The sequence below is a fragment of the Gouania willdenowi genome, chromosome 16, assembly GCF_900634775.1.
Source record: "Gouania willdenowi chromosome 16, fGouWil2.1, whole genome shotgun sequence".
In the NCBI taxonomy this organism is placed as follows: domain Eukaryota; kingdom Metazoa; phylum Chordata; class Actinopteri; order Blenniiformes; family Gobiesocidae; genus Gouania; species Gouania willdenowi.
The window spans coordinates 24,029,911-24,045,880 of record NC_041059.1 but is presented as its reverse complement, the minus strand read 5'-3'; the positions used below and the strand labels follow the sequence as shown (position 1 = coordinate 24,045,880).

At 38.5% G+C, this 15,970-nt stretch overlaps 1 long non-coding RNA gene across 1 annotated transcript; it reads left to right on the top strand.

Annotated features, from left to right (window-relative positions):
* Window positions 1–271: 271 nt before the first annotated feature.
* Window positions 272–11,087, top strand: LOC114477505 (uncharacterized). The gene is made up of 3 exons (XR_003675711.1): window positions 272–281; window positions 3,205–3,209; window positions 10,888–11,087. It is a non-coding gene; the product is annotated as an uncharacterized LOC114477505 (long non-coding RNA).
* The last annotated feature ends 4,883 nt before the right edge of the window (window positions 11,088–15,970 follow it).

Below are 15,970 nucleotides of genomic sequence, written 5' to 3'. Positions count from 1 at the left end.
AGGCAGACTGGTCTGTGATTCAGAGGTTTCCATGTGTGTTTTCCAATGAATCTGTAGTTGTTCTGTGCTCAGGGTTTTCTATGTTGCTGATGGCGTTAAGCATAACAATGACAGTCTCTGAGAAGAGACCTTGGTAAATGTTACCAGTGTACGATGGTATCTGACCTGTTGATGGCAGTGCGACCAGAACCAGGAGAGATTCTGTAATCACATTCCGTATCACTCACTTTGCTTTGTTAGATTTTTTTTTTTTAATTATCATTTTCATTGTAGTAAATACAGTGCTGTTGTGTTCATGTTCGAAATAATTCATGAATTGAGTCAAATCAATGGTGAAGGTTCATGATGAATGTAGTTAGTTACTCTTGCCTGGTATAGGTACTCCACCAATAAATACTCAGACACTGAATAGACAAATAACATTTTTATATATATATATATATATATATATATATATATATATATATATATATTATACCCACAGTAATATTGGGATTGTCATGGACGCCCTCGCCGAACAATTATTACAACGGTACTAATTAAAAAAAGGAAAAACAGAAAATCCCCACAACCTTGCTGAAAACGGAGCGTAGGGGGCGCCATCACTCCGTAGGGGAGGAAAATTATAACGTTGAGGGCCCCTACACTCAACAACGCTGGTGAGAACCCTACTAATGGCCCTACATGTGCCATGTTTGTCAAGTCAGCAAATTAACAGATTTCCTAATAATGATTTTTGGATTTATTGATCAGTTTGAGCATCAGCACTTGATAATATTATTCTATTTTAACAGCATTGTGAACGCTGAATCATTAGTTGACATGTTGGGCAAGTTATACAGTGCTTGTTGCCTCTGTGCCCTGTCAATTTGAATCATTTATTCGGATACCATCTAATTGAGTTTGTTGGGGTCAGCGTAGCCAATGAGACATTTTACTACCAGAGTGTGGTGCTGAAAAACTCATTGCTCTCTTCTTCTTCTGTCCCCTGCCCCCTTTCTTTATTGTGTGTCTTTGTCTGTGAACACTTCCTGCAGGTTCAAAAAGCCATCATCAAACCTCGACCTCCTAAAGCCTCTGAGAAGGAAAGGGACCAGACTGCCAAGATGTTCAGCACCAAAAGGTCAGCAGAATGTCACTTTTGATTTAATATTTAAGCAGCTTGTCAGGTCAGAAGAAATGAAGATGCAATTTAAAGCGGCTTCTTGCTGATAATGGCTGACATTTCTGCTCAGCAACAATCCAACCGGATGTTGGATTAGGTGGTGCTTTGATATGAAGAAAAGTAATGGGTAATATAAGGTCACAGCTTAGAAACTCTTGTCCTTCATAACTGTGTCTGTCATGTTTACACTCTTTGGATCATTTCTTTTTGTAACAAATACATTTGGAGGCAAACCTCAGGCAACACTGTAAAACTGAAGTGTGAATACTCTGGCTAAACATTTTGTGGAAGTTGAAGAGTGCCAGTTTACAGTGCAACTCAGCTGTGTTTACGTTCTCTATTTTTAATGCAGCTTGTGGTGCCCTACAGTCCATCTAAATCATTCATTGCTTTGCCTTTTCCTGTTGTTGAAGACAACAGAAGTGGCCACATTTTTATATTGTATGTGCTTTAGATGCATCAAAACAACCGGACATTAGTTGTTTTTTAGTATTATTACCTGAAAAGGAATATTGGAGCTAGTTTTGACATGTTAACTGTGTAATCTGAGCTCAGTTATTACTCTGCAGCGGTAGGATAGCTTTTGTAATAATCATGTCTTGATCACTACTTTTGTCCCTGGATCCCAATACAATTTTTAGGGTTTGAGTATTTTCATTCTGTTACTTAACACCATCAATCTCGGAATGTATAAAATAAACATGTGAAAAATAAACATTTAATACTGGCATTTCATAGTCTATAAATGAGACAAGTCTTGATTGTTACAAAACTTGTATCTCTGCTGCAAAAGCTTGTATTGGTAAACATACAGTCTGTGTTAATTTACACCACCAAAGATTGACATGCTCAGTCTTTTTGTTGTTTTTTTTTTTAATATATCAAAATAAAAAGCACAGCGTAGCCACGATAACATTTCTCCTTCCCAATTTTCACTGGGAAGGAGGACCACGATGGGGAAGTGTGAACAATCTCACACTTTGTGTGATTCTTAAGAGCGAGAAGATGATTAAACCGAGCCAGCCTTCCGTCTTCAGGGAGCTGCGTCAGCACGAGGTGACATGGACACACTGGAAATGATAGTGATAGACTGCCATTTTGAAATTCAGCCTCTAAATGCATTTTTGCTGAATAAGAAACAAAGCCCCCTTCCCCTTTTTAGCTGGAGATTAATGAGGACAGAGTGAATCTGTTGGGGGATATTTTATCTGAGAGTTTTATTATTCTCATCCTTCATTACAAGTCACCAAAATGCACATACTGCAAATACATTTGGAGAACTACATACCAAGCCTTATCGATTGTACATAACATAAGAAAATGTTGATTAGATTCCTGGAAGAGATTGAACTAATGGCTATGATCTGTGCCATATTGCGATTTCCACCTTATTAGGTTTTAAAAGTTAATAGAAATAATAACATCGCCATTTCTGAATTCTGAAATTTCCTTTGATTTTTCCCGATCGCGGAAAATTATCTAGATTTTATTTGCAACGTATGTTGATTTAGGAATTATGTTTTAGGCCTGACCTTCAATTTAGAAAATGTGTTAATGGCTCCATTAGGTTTTTCTGGGGTTCTTTTTTCACTTGGATTATGAGTCAAAAATGCCATCAGAATGGATTATCCATGGAAGTTAAGAACATGATTGTCTTCTAACTTCAACACAGAGTTGAGGAATCATATTAGTCTATTCAGTTGGGCCAGAGAAAGCAGATGTCTGCAACGAAATCATTTCCAACATAATCAGGCACTGAGTCTTTTTTCTATTCCAGTTTATTCCCTTTCATTGGCCAAGCAGCCATCACCACAGCACACCATTCCCCAAAATGTCACCTTAGGTTCCTTTTGTGTTGGGATATTACAAATAATCAGCCTGCGATCCCCAAAATACCGGTGACGGGGACTGCCGACCCCCACTATCCCAGGTGGTGATATAATGGTGGTGAATAAACACGAGCTTAATAGCAGCAGAAAAGAGTTGAACAGCATGGCGTCCATGAAATTATTTACATGGTATGTTATCAGACCAATTAGTCAAGGTACTGTAGGTTTAATAGCCACAAACCGGGTACAGGCTGGTTTCTCTTTGCCCTTGAGGGTAACGCGCCGGGCGCGCTGGAGACATTGAACCTGCTGGGTATCCGTGCATCGAATGGGGCGACCTCCAGGGAGAGACCACAGAGCGAAGGACGGCAAACCGGGCCGGCAGCGCATCCCTCACGAACGTGCCCACGGTGACCCGGTCGCTTGACGGGGGAGACAGAGTGCCCGAGGAGCATGGACACGGTGGGGGCTGAAGCCGTCTGCGGGGGGACCAGGGTTGTGTGTTTGCAGCAGTATTTTTCCGATCTCCTCTGTTGCCCTCTCCACTGGCCTTTCTGTTTTGTCGGTATTAACCTATGTTTCATTTTAAAAATGTTGTCCCAATCTTATTGCAGTGTGTTAATTTTGTTAATACTGTCTCACACACCCGTGCCTGGCTGTGGTGCAGTAAAGTGACATGCAAATGTGAGTGTCGTTTATTCTGTCATTATCGTTTCCTGAGGAGCATTCTTTAAATCATCTTGTGGCTTGCGACCCCCCAGGGACACCTGACTTGGGAAACACTGCTTTATAGAATTGCTGTGGGTGAACTGCTGTGAAAAACAACAAAGAATCAGTCAGACCAAACGTTGGATTTCCTTGGCTCTTGTCAGCAGTGATGGGTCATTTTTTCAGATTTTTTCCCTGTAGCTTTTGGAAACTCTTGAGATAAGAACAAGAAACGGTTGTCAATGTCTGCATCGGCTCAGAATTACAGCAAACACTTTTATCCAAAGCGAGCAGTTACCGTTAAAGGACTTGCTCAACATCCCACAGTGACTGCCAGGTTGGATTCAAACTGGAGACCCTCAAATAACAAGCCTGCTTTCTTTACTATTAGGCCACCACTGCCACAGAATTAGCTTTCACAGATGCATTCACATAAGTGGGCTTGTAGTTGCTTTCAGTGTAAGCTGTGTAAAAAAAAAAGAAAAGAAAAATAAATTACCATAATGTTCCAAGCATAATAATATTTTGTAAATACAGAAATATGGATATTCTGCTGTAGTTTGGCTTGAAAGCGAACCAAACAATGAGTGTATGGTTGGGATATGAAATTTTAATATGCTGAGCCAGATGCTGGTATCATTACAAACATTGTCAAAAAAATTAATTAAACTATTTTGATATGATCTGCTACATGTAATGCTCTCATTACATGTGCAGCTTGTCTTTGACAAAGTCTAACCACCATGACTCATCCCTAATTTACTGCGATCAATACACAACACACTTACAATGGTAGTTAATCACATAGCAACTCGTTGGTAGTTACAGTCCGAACAAAATTTCAGATCCAACATTGACCCCCCATGTATTTTAACCTTTGCAGAAAGTAATTGGATATCTGACAGTCTGTACCTTGGAGCTGTTGATCGACAATGAGGGGCCTTGCATAAGGCCCCTCATTGTCCCCATAAGGGTCTGCTGATTCAATCATGATGAACAGGCTGCCGACCTGGCGCTGTGCATCCTTGGATCAACCTTGAAGGTTGATGCAACAGTACGCCTGTGACTCAATACAAGCTCTCTGAGGACCTAATATCAGGTTTGACTCTGATTTTTGAATGGTTTAATACTAAGTGAGTTTTACTCTCAAAGTAGCTGACTGTGGAAGATAGTATTCTTTTTAAGCAAGCAGATGTCCATGTTAATTACATGAGGGTGAACTCTCATAGCTCAACATGTTTGGTTAATTTTAAAGATTAATTGATTAATCCTAACATGTTATGTTACATGTTTTGCATAAATGGGATTGAAAAGGAATTAAGAATATTTGATGATTTTTCGGTTTTGTTTTGCGTCATCCTGAAATGTTTGTCAACTTAAAGAATTGAGTTTGAGATTTGCAAGATTTTTCTAATGTAGTTTTTTATATTACTACTGATATATTTATTATTACATACTTTTTGCAATTATTTGAGATTAATTCTTAAATTTCATTGCACGAATGGATAAAAGAAGCATGCACATTGAATAACAAAAGATTTAAAGGAAAGATAATACAATGACTTAAAACAAATAAAATAACCAATTAAAATATCTTCATGGTCTTTGCTACAAAGCACATCTGTGTCTGCTGTGCATTAGATGGTCATTATTTAATACATACATTGGTTGATTCATGATAGGAGTTAATTGACGTTAAAGAAATTTGGTGTCATGCAAGCAAAAATGATCGATCCCAAAGACAAAAAAACCCCAAGAGTGAGTTTAAATGACTTGAACACGCTGCACATGGCAGGGTATCCTAAATAGTAAGTCGCATCCCCTAAATGTTCTATTAGAGCGCAAACCCAGAGTGTGAGGAAGCTTCCGGAACCATTTGGAAGTAATCAGTCTCTTGGTTTGAAAGGCTTGTGCTAGGCTTGGCTTGTTTTTCTGCTTAGTTGAACAGTATAGATGGCAGCAGAATTTTGAACAGGCACTTGAATGCAGCAGGTTGTGGACATCAGGAAGTGACTGTGTGAGCTACAGTAATGAAAAAGAAGTGCTGCCAAACTCTGCTGTTCTGCTGACAGGGAAGTATCAGAATCGGACCTCAAGGAAACTGAATCTAAATAAAACTTGTCACTGAATGTGTATCATTAAGGTCAAAGATGACAAATGCCTTTGTACATATAAGGCTTTATGTGCTGTCATCATCCTTTCTCTGACTGTTGATTGTAAATACCAATCAGTCTTTTTGATAATATGTACCCGTTTGTCCACAATCTTGTCAACTACACGCTTTCCTTATCAACTCGTCGACTCGTCTATTATTACTTTTTTCTAAAATATTCAATAAATTAAGCGTGTTCTAAAAATTATCTTATCTAGATGTTGAGTGCGTTTATCATTGTTATCCATCTGAGCACATCCTGTGCATATAAGTATTGGTAGAAAAACTACTGAGTCATTCACACTGTGAGACAGTGATTCACCACTAAGGAGAGTTCAGCTGCTCAAAGTGAGCAAACCACACTCGAAGCTGTAATTTTGTTTGAATCATAAATGTGTGTTGCATTTTATAATTAATCAAAACTGGACCTTCTTTAGTCTTCCGTTCCAGACTCAACTCCAGTAGAGTTTAATCTTGAATACAATCCAAATATATTTAACTTTATATCAAACTAAATCTTCTAATATTGTTGTAAATATGATGCAGAAAAGGGTTAGAAGCAATTAAAGAGAAATTGTTTGTCATTCATACTGTACATTTTGCGAAGAAGAAACATGTTTAACCCAACTTTCCTGAGGTGAAAATAATAAAATAATTATAGTGTAGGTGTTTTTCATTTTCAACTATACTCTGTATTGTATTATTATGACATAAGGACCGTTGCGAGCTACCAGTTAAAATAATTCACCATAAATTAATGTTTGCAAGCCAATATGAATCAGATGTTCCTGAACGCTACTGCTCCTTATAAAGGTAATAAGCTATTTAGACATTTTAGCCTTTGGCCATAGTTGAAAAACAAAGGAAATAAAACTTTCACATATATTTTTCAACAATATTATACTTGAAAATGTTGTTTGAACTTGATTATATATGTTGTAAAAATCTTATTCTGCAATTCAACTTACAGTTTCTGTTTAGCTACCATAACAAATAGCGCATTTGTTTACTACCCAAGCTGCACTAAACAGTGTTTTCTGCAATAGATAGCATGCTATCTTTTCCAACCTTTTATTCTTCCTCATCAGTTTCATAAACCAGCACTTGACAGTTGTTTTGACAACTTATTTACCGTCCAATGTTAGCTGTGAGTTTTTCTGCAAATTTGATTTGCAAAAAGAAAAGGAACACATTTAAGCCTGGTTTGACCTTTACCATTTGTGCTTAACAGAATCCAGTTGACTTATGATTTTATGATATCAAAACAAAGGCATTGAGAAAGTGAGCCTACAGGCTTTGGGAGGCAGCTAAAAAAAAAACTTTGATGGAGCTTTATTTAGGATTATATTTAGCTGGATTTTATTCCAAGATTCATTTTTAATTTTAAGGATGAGTTTTTACAAATACTGGGATACCTTTACCTCTCCCATGCAGAGTTCTCCTTCCCCCACTGTATTCCATCACTACAGGGCTTTAAAATGATCAGTTTCAATCTGATTTGGTTTTATTTCCATCTGTTTCCCACTTCCCTGTTAATCCATGAAGCGAGAGAAGCCATGGGTTTGTGTGTGGCTCTTTCTATTAGATTAGTGTTTCATCACTGATGCTCAGATTAGAGATAAAATGAACGCGAAGGGGCAGACCCATATATGCAACTGCATGCTCTCTCTATTTCCATGTGCCTCTAGAGTGTTGATGGCTTTAACCCACTATCTCACTTTAAAATGTCTGTTTGATCTAAATTTGTTTAAAGCTAATTTTCATTCATATCCAAGACTTAACGTTGTTGCTTCTTATTGGCTCGGGTGCATATAGAAAATTGCGATTGTAGTTACAGTACAGTATCTCATTTCCGATGTTTAGTTCCTGTCGTGTTTCCATTTGATAAGAATGAACTCGCCTCACTCATGTCTTCTCCTAGATGCATCCAATTATATTGGTGACAAATTCTACAGAGATGGCAGGGATACATAAGGGAACAAATGTAGATAAATGCATGCAAAAGGATACTTGGGGAGAAAAAAATGGAAATGCCAAATCCAGAGCACATCTTGTAGCTATAAAATGTTGTGCAATAGGTGCCACACAAATGTGATTATTGATATGCAAAGCACATGTGCTAAATTGGTGTTGCACAACACCGGTTTCCTGCATTTCGGGCTAATTTGCTTCTGCCTAAACTACAAATAAGCCCATTTCACTTGTGAATTACAGAGATGTATCCCTCTATGTGCATTTTGGCCCTAGGTTTGGTAAGACATGCTTTGTTTGTTTTGAAATGTTTTCCTGAAATTACTGTGCGACAGCTTTTCTAGAAAACTTCCAGAAAACTAATACCGGTAGTTTTTAAAACAATTTTATCTGCTGCACAGCTGTGTCTTCGAGCCTTTAAAAATAAGCTTTGAAGGAACTTTCTGATGCAGTATAACTACCATGTGTCTTGCTGCTGTGGTCAGTCTTCATGGTTTTTGAGCAGCGACTTGCAAAGCATCTTCAACTGCTTCACATCGGTACCAGACAGTCGGTGTCTCTTCGGCTCCTGAGCCATCACAGCTGTTGCTGTTCCATCTATATTTCGTAAGTGATGATCATTAGCATCAGTTTAGCATAATTAATGGAATTAATGGACCATATGTAATGAAAAGTATCTGTTCTCATTCTATTGGATCTAAGTGCTGCATTTGACACTGTAGATCATACAGTTTTGTTGCACAGATTGCAAACATGGGTTGGACTAAATGGAAAAGTAATGCAATGGTTTAAGTCCTACTTGGAGGAGCGAAGTTATTTTGTAAGCATTGGAAACTTTGAATCTGACAGATTACCAATGTCCTGTGAGGTTCCTCAGGGCTCTGTTCTTGGACCTCTTCTGTTTAGCCTATATATGCTTCTTTTAGGACAAATTTTACAGAATTGTAAGGTTGATTATCAGAGCTACGCAGATGACACACAACTATATCTATCACTGAACCCAGATGACTATGGTCCCATTGAGGTGTTGTGTGACTGCTTAGAAATAGTAAACTGCTGGATGAGTGACAACTTCCTTAACTTCCTTAACCAGAACAAAGAGGTCAGAACACATTACTCCAGTTTTAAAGTCTTTACACTGGCTCCCAGTCAGCCTCAGAATAGACTTTAAAGTTCTGCTGCTGGTGTATAAATCTGTGAATGGGTTTAGTCCAGAATACATCAGTGACATGTTAGTCAGGTATGAACCCAGCAGGTCTCTCAGATCTATAGACACAGGTCAGATAGTGGAGCCCAGAGCTCACAGTAAACATGGTGATGCTGCTTTTAGTTGTTATGCTGTAAAGAAGTGGAACAAACTGCCAGCAGAGCTGAAGTCAGAATCCAATGTGAACATTTTTAAATCAAAGTTAAAGGCACTTTTTTCTCTACTGCATATGATTGAGAAAGAGATTTTTGGTCATGTTGTTGATGTAATGTGTTTGTTGATGATTTTAATTGATTTTACTGATGATTTTAAATGTTCTTATTGATTTTAAAACAATTGAATGTTTTATCATGTAAAGCACATTGAGTTGCCTTGTGTATGAAATGCGCTATACAAATAAATTTGCCTTGCCTTGACTATTATTATATAAATCAATTTCTTGGGGACAGTGCTGGTGCAGGTTTGAAGGCAACGGATAGTAAGAAATAATTTATACATTTTATAATTCCTTGACTTTACTTTTTTAATTCTTTCTGTAGTATTTAATGAAATCCTTTTTGAGGGATACTCAATCCAAATGTCAGACGGTTCAACTGAAAGACCATATATAAACTTTACTAGAAGTAATAAGAGGTTATTTAAATGCTTGTATGCAATAAAAATCACTTTAAATGCACGCTTGTAGAAGTCGACATGTTTGACAAACGCTGACTTAGTGATTACTCAAGCAAAAGTTCCATTTAAAGAACTTCATCTGGTTTGATGAGGTAGACTCACTTGTTTTCTTGTTGAGCTGGCAGGCATGCGTGGATCTGTAGTAAGATGGTTGATGGTGGCATCTGAATGTGGGACAAGCAGCATTTTCAAAGTCTGATTTCTTGTTTCCTGGTAAGTGCATGATTGCAATTCATCCTCCATAATGTTTCTGGTCTTCTTAGGAATAATGTCACAATGTTCAAGGAACTGGATGACACGTAACCAAGCACTAAAATGTTTGATTGAAATGCTATTTCATCTGAGAATCTTTATAGGAACAGAAATACAAAAAGTAATCCTGAACTCTGATTGACTAAAATTTCCAAAATGGTGATGCCCACATTTAAAGATCAGGTGTGTCTGAAGGTTGATATGAATGACTTCAGACATTTCGTCTTTTGCGTACCAATCGGTAACAAATACCAATCCCATGTTTTTGAAGTTCACAAATTTATCAATAAAGGCATTCTGTCCACATGGAGTGTTTTGGGCTCAAGTATTATTGCCCAAGGCATTTGAATATAAAATATCATACACAAAGCAATCAATGTGCTTTAATCTGTTAAAAACACATTAGAAAAACAAATTGTAGAAATTATTCTGTTCTACCTTAGTTAATGTTTTACATAATGAATATGACATAGTACCTCCACAAAATTATTCATTTAGTATATTATTCAATAATTAAACACCTTTCTTATCTTAAGCTCTAAACGTGATCACATTTGCTACATGCTGAGTTTAAGCTGCATTTTAACTGGAAATCTTAGAGGTATCAATATCTCTTCTATATTAAAGGTGCAGTCCGCGACTTTCAGATCCCTCTCTTCCCCTCCCTCCCTGCTGCTCTCTTGCCCTGCCTCCAAAATTTCCAAAGTCCCTCCCACAGAGGAGCTAACAAGCTAACGTTAGCCAGACAGCAACATCACAGTAATATAACATTAACTCTGTTATGTGCAAACACCTCAGCAACAGCAAGAACAACACAGTGTCACTTACAGCAGCTCACACGGAGGCTGCTGCGTGCACACGAACAAACACACACACTACAGAGTTCTAGTGTAACAATTACAAATCAAACATAATGTAAATCAAGCAGCAGTAATTAGTCACTAAATCCATCTTCTACTCCTCCAGATCATACACTGTAATAAAGATGGCGCTCTAGCTACGAGAAATCGGCGGGGACTGTGAGCAACAGCTGTCAGACAGCCCATCAAACACAATCCTGGCTCTGATTGGTTCTTTTTGCTCGGTCGCGGTGCATTCTGGCAATCTGCCAAAGGCAGCAGGAGCAGCAGGAGGGACTCAATGAGCCTGTTTTTTTCACACAAACTAGGAGTTTCATCTAAAGCAGTCCTTACATAGTGACAGCTTTAGCAAATATGACAAAAAGTCACTTTTATGAGAGTTGCAGACTGCACCTTTAGAACATTGTGGCTTTACACCTCTTAAAATATATTAGCCTCTATGGTCAGGAATGATTGACCGACAGTACAATGGTTTATAGCAGGTATTTGGTGCCATTATCTTGGTTCAGAACATGCACAAATTTGATTAAATCCTTATCTCTTGTAAAAAAAAATAAAAAATTTTGTTTCTATACAATGTCTTTCAAATAGTCCATAAGGCATTCTGGTGCAGTTTGTGTCACCCTTTTATCGTTTCCTATCTCAACATGACCTTCCAGCTTTTCCTTTCTTCCATTCTATCCTTGAGTTGGTGTCGTCCTACTGGATTGATGCTTGGGAGTCCAGCTAAATGCAGCAGCTGGTGCTCCGGGGGATCACTAACCTGGGGTTAAAACAGAAAAAACAGTCAAATTAATGTTTTATTTCATTACTCACACCAGCAGCGGCAGTTCTCAATGTCATTAGCGGGTACTGCTGTCCAACAGAAGATAAACAACCCCAAGCATCAACCTGTAGTTCAGTACTAGAAATATTACAGGGTCTATATTATTTATATGATGCTAAATGATTATATGTTAATGCTATAGTTACTTTGTTCTTTTTGCTTAGGGTGTGTTATGTCATTCAAAGAGTCGGCAATGACCTTTATGCTGTAGATAGAGGGAGTATCTCTGTTGCTTATGCCAGCTAAACCCATTTTTGTTAAAACGCATATTTTACTCAAAGAAGAATTAGCGGAAATGCATACAAAAGTGACTAATGTAAAACCATGTTGCCCTTACCAACGTGGGGTTTTCTGCCTATTCAGGACACAGTGTATAGTACAAATACTGACTGTGTATAGTACAAATACTGAACTGGATAAAATCACAGGTTCTAACAACAGTTAAGAAAACAACAACTTTAAAATCAAGAATCCAGGCAAAAAGTTTTAGCTCATCTATTAATGGCTCAGTGCCCAATCCTTTCACAGACCTGATCGATTCAGATCCTTTGTACACATGCGCGTAGATTACGTCACTTCGACTTCCTTCATTCACAATCTTTATAAGCAAGTTCCTGAGACGTGATATTTGAATGTAAACCGACCATACGTTTGTTAAATATATTAATAGTACACATGTATGTGACTGTTTTTATGGTGTTTTTAATAGTTGATTTTTTTTTTAAAAAAAAGACTAAATAGAAAAATCACCACAAAATAAAAACCAAAATGAATCGGAATTCATTCAAAACATAAATATTGAAATATTTTTAAATAGCAGGGTTTCAGCATTTTAAAGGGCCTATGTTACGCTAAATTAACTTTTCTGTGCTTTAAATATCATAAAAGTGCTATTTAGGCTTCACACACATGCCCAAAGTGTTTTTTTCACTCAATCGCTAGTTAATGGGTGATTTGCTCCTTTCTTACTGCAGGGTGAGCCCAAACACCTCACTGCAATTTGATGACGTGTTCCTACTTCGATGATGAATTTGACGCGGCACTGAGCTGGAGAAGCCGTGCCTCCAGGGCGCTCTCTGCTGTTATTGACATGTAAACAGACACGCCCACGAATGTGAGCATTTCAGCGTCATTCGAGCAGTGCTATGTATGTATTTTCTACAAACTATGTATGTACCGGTGAACGCCCCGCCCCCCACTGTCTCGTGTTTATAAAGCAGCATGAGCTCAGCTCTGGAGTGGGTGGGAGGAGGGCGGGCCGTCCTCTGGCTCTACATCACCATGCGGGGAGGAAGAAGTCAGTGTCCCATCTATAGACACGCCCACTCATGAATATGCGTAAGTAGGGCGCAAATCAGCCTGTTTGTGTAGAGTTGCTCAGAAAGTGACTTTTCAGAGGCTGAAACTCTGGAAAACAGGCAAGTTTGGGAAAATAGACACTATGTTTTTGGGGTTCTTAGAACAAATGGAGATAAATGAAAAATAGCATGACATGGGACCTTCTAAATAGTACGCGAACTGCCGTAAAATAGGCTGACCGGATATAGACGCGCAATGCGTATGCGTTGAAAGGATCAGGGCCGTGCAAGGATTAGGCACTGATGACGACTAATAAAATGAAAAGTGTCTCAATTGTGGGAAAAACTATAGTAACTTGATGGTACCTTTTCTACTTGGTACTGGAATGGCAGTACGCTGCTTGCTCTTGTTATCAAATGCTATTAAGGCTTTTTTCCCCACGTGAGCAGTTGTCCCCAAAAACCGATTGTGGCTCGTAGAGAGTTTAATAATTGCAAGAAAACAAATTAAGTTTTAAAAAAAAGTATTTTATTTTCATGTACTTTTGGGTAATTTAAAAAAAAATGTCTCACATCTACTATTTCATTAAAGTTCAGTGCAGAAGAGAGGCATGCAGATGGAGAAGTGCGCTCATCGCCCTGCGGCAGCCATGAAGGATATTCCAGAGTAGTTCCTGTATCACAACATTCTTTCTTGGCAGATAGAGGATGTTGGTGTTTGGAGAGCAAAATTTTTCTGGTTGGATGTTTCTGCACTGAGAAGATCCTTGAAGAAGTTGGGGATGTTGCTATGGATGTATTGGTAAAAAATTAGACATTCTGTAAACTGATGTGATGCCAGTGTAGGTTGAAGGTTGTTACGCCCCAGTCTAGAAGTTCCAGGACGCAACATAAAAAGGTAATATAAATAAAACTTGGTCTCCAAAAACCACGACAGCGGGTTCCAACAAATACCAGATTTATTTCGCTAACAAAAGGAGGCCTGCCCAGCAGGTACAAAACTACAATAATCAATGATATACTAAGAAACAGACACCTGCACAAAAACGCAGGAAATCAGACTATGTATAATAAGATGAATAAAGTGCACTATATATACAGGTGACGAGCTTAACCAAAATAATAAGGATTCGGAGACAGTTTTCTAATCGGACCAAAATCAATGTTGCTGCTGCCAAGGTTGGTGAACCCTGACGGCAGCGCTGCCTTTTGAATGTGGTGACTTCCTCATCAGCCAATTTGGGCTGCCCACCACTCCTCCTGCTGGCAGCCAACCCTGAGAAGCATCACCAAAGCTGTTCCATGGTGAGGATGTCCCACTTTGTCACAGAATCATGAACAAAACAGAAAACAGGAGCACAAACTGAATACTAATAATACGGTGAGGGCCGTAACAAAGGTGTACCATTGAGGAGGGCGTTGCAGTGGTTAAGCCTGGAGGTGACAAAAGCATGGATGAGCTTTCATGTAAAAGGTTTGGGAATTTTGGAAAAAGCCTGTCAAGAATAGACCATTTATTTGAATTTGATGTAAAAAGGGAGGATTTCTTGAAGATTTGAATATACATGTACAGTGAGTAGTCTTGGAGCACTCAGAAACTAAAAGCCACTTGCTTGCTTCATCAGCGAGTAGCCCAATATGGCTTCAACTCTGATTTATGGCTGTACAACAGATGGCTCAGTGATTTTCCAATCCCATCACCCGCAGGTCAGAGTGAAATACGAAAATTTTAAAATGAATGCAATGGGTTTTATTGGAAGCACTATGCAATGAAAACAAGTGCAGCTATTGAGGCATTGGTTGCTACAGGGATTGTACAAAAACCTGAACTCTTCACAGTAAGAACCAAAATTGGGTTTAAATAACTTTAATTTGGATTACGGTTGAGCAGCAGTAGTAATGATAACCCGTGATAAACTTTACTTAGCCTCTTGCAAAATAAGTTTTCAGTGTTGTTGCTAAACTAAAGATTTTTGGCCACAACCTATGGGATTACGGTAAGTTTTTAGTAATAAAAATAGATGATTGACACTTTGCATTAATATATATAGTATGTTATTATTATTATTTATGACAAGGGACAATACACATTAATGTAATGGGTTCATGAACATGTGCCAGATTTTAACCACATGTATAATTTCTGAATTTTCTAGTTAGAAAGTAGTTTTTCTCATTGAAGTATTGAAAATGAACCCACAGAAGTTCACTTATGAGGCTGTGCGCTTTGGAAGCTGATTCTCATTCATTTTGAATAGTGACTTTTTGTACAAAGCTAAGCTAATAAACAGCTATTCTGTGTTGCTTGGGGGTTGTAGGAGTCACTGGTTTTGCTGTTTCTCCCCTGCCTCCCTCACACAAACTCCCCCAGCCCATTTCACTCACTCTTGCCATCTGCTTGTATAACTCCTTCAGGTATACCAAAGTTGGAAGCACTGAGACGGCATTCGTTACGAACCTTCTCCAGTTGGATTGTGCTTCATTCATGAATCATGCAGATTTGACATTTGTAACGTACGTGTCAGGCAGTAGCGGAACAAATCAGAGCCGGGGCGGGGCCAATGACCGGGCTCTTTAAACCCAAATTATAAAGCTCATAATAACATCATTTTACAACATACACATGCCCGCAACAGCGGGGCTTACAAGCTTCGACACCACAGAGAGCGACTGTCATTTTGAAGTCCATCAAATAGACATGAAGTATAACAAAACAAGAGAACAACAAAAACATTAGGCTGCGGTCATTAATACAAATTCAACGCATCTCAGCACCACGGATAGCGACCGTATCATTTTGACACCCGCTTTAACCATTTCAACTCAGAGCCTGTGTAGCTTTAAAGTTTAGTAAATAATAGGTCTACTCACCACGATTTGAAGAGCATACAATGAGCCTTGCGCTCTGTGAACTCGTTCACGATGCCCTGTATGTCCATTTTCTTTGCTCTCTCATTCTCTATGGACATCATGGCAAGTCCACTCAGTCTCTCCTGTCCCATTGTGATCCTCAAGTCTTTTTCAATA